This window comes from Schistocerca nitens, chromosome 4 (genome assembly GCF_023898315.1).
Source record: "Schistocerca nitens isolate TAMUIC-IGC-003100 chromosome 4, iqSchNite1.1, whole genome shotgun sequence".
Classification (NCBI taxonomy): Eukaryota; Metazoa; Arthropoda; class Insecta; order Orthoptera; family Acrididae; genus Schistocerca; species Schistocerca nitens.
This window is the reverse complement of record NC_064617.1, coordinates 537,959,832-537,961,781: the sequence shown is the minus strand read 5'-3', so window position 1 is coordinate 537,961,781 and position 1,950 is coordinate 537,959,832.

Below are 1,950 nucleotides of genomic sequence, written 5' to 3'. Positions count from 1 at the left end.
AACAGGATCTGCTTTATGGACTGCCTGATAGTAAGGCGACAACAGATAATGTTAAGATCTGTATGGAGGTCAACACTGAAGTCTGAACATCAAACAATCTTGGCTCGTTTTGCCAGTGACTAAGTTGCCAGTTGACATCGGAATAGCAGAACTGAACGTGAGCTGCAAGATGTTATCATCTCAAGTGGAGTCCTTGAACAGGATGTCTGGGTCATAAGGTCCTTTCCCATAAACTGTTTATTACAGTGTTATCGGAGACAGCGGCTCCAGTGGCCCTTCTGAGAACGTCTTTCAGTGCCCTGGCAGTATTCATATGGTGCCACATACAGAGATGGCCAGATATTGGTCCTCATTTGGGGTTGTAATGCATCGGTGATCTTGTCCAACCTGTCTCCCTGCAGCATGTTTACATCCAATGGATGACACATAGAAAGGCATTGGCATCTACAGCAGCCCAACCGATAGTCGATCCTTTTTGGATCATACAGACCACCCCTGCAACTTGTATTTCATTAAGACATCACACTGCATGTATTTAGTTGAGTACAACAGCCGCAAATAACAAATTCCATCTGTCTACTTCACTAGAAAACACTGGGACACTTGTACTCGCTTCCTTCTGAGGGGTCCCCTGACACTGTAATGTATAACACAGCCAATAGATAGTGAACGATTTTAATTGTTGCCTGCACTGAAACCATAGATCTCAAGCCATGCAATAAGACCACATATACCACCTGTATCAAAATAGATTTACGTATTGGTTGTTGAGCTGTCGATACACATGTCCCCTAACTCTTTTGAAGAGTGCAGTCTGTGACAGCTGATAACTTGATGCTTGTAAATACGTATGTGGGTGGGCTTTCCGTGAAAAGCAGGCAACGATCATTCTGTTTCCATCGTGAACCAGACGTTGTTATGAATGGAGATGAGAAGGTGTAGAAACTCCATTAATTTCTCTATGGGGTCACACTATGGAACTATCATCCATATAACTCCAAAATACAATTGCTTTAAGGGCAGCTGATTTAAGTGTGCTTACCTCAAAAAACCTTCATAAAAAGGTTGGCCACCAAGGGAGAAAAAGGTCTACCCATGGCAGTGCTGTAAGTCCGTTCAAAATATTCTGGTTGATTATAAAATAGGCTGAGGAAAGAGCATGCTAAAACAAAGCTGTGAAGTCCACCTGAAACTTATTATCAACTAGTGTCGAAGAATGAGAGGTGATACCACACGAGTGCTGACTACACAATCCAAACTGCTTACACAGAGAGTTCCTAGTCTATTGACAAAGTCAGCTGAGTTATCTATGTGATGTGAGCATCTGCCCATCAGTTGTCTCAGTAAAGAAGCATATGTAAGAGCTCTAATGTTGCTCACTACTGGACTTAAAGAAGACATTCTTTACGCATTTTTGGAAGGCCATACTGTTTTGGTGGTACAAAACTTAACCTCTTGAGGTGAGGAAGAGGAATTCAAAAGTGCAGAAGTTTTTTTGCTGCTCACACCCTGAACGGTAATAATCAATTGTCCTATAGGTAGAATTACTCAGCAGAGCATGCATCTTATCATCATGCACATTACGAGGTAGCAAAATGGTTGCATTACCTCTCTCAGCTTTTGGTACTACTATGTTAAGGTCCTCTCGTAGATTTCATAGAGTGACCCTTTCTGTGGCAATTAAGTTACTGCATTGAGAAGAAGCCATCTAAAGAGCACAGCAAGTTTCCCTTTTCATTTCTTCTGAGGCATTCAAAGGAAGACATCTTCAATACCACTCACAAAACTTATACAGACGGTTTCAAATCATCCAAATTTTTCTCCATGGAATGGGTAATGAAATGTTATGCAGTTACTTCTTGTGGTGATGGCTGCTAAGGCAACAGACAATCAAATTTTGACATCTTCTGAAAACTTGCATCCTTATGGGCCCAGCTGAACTTGGTCAAA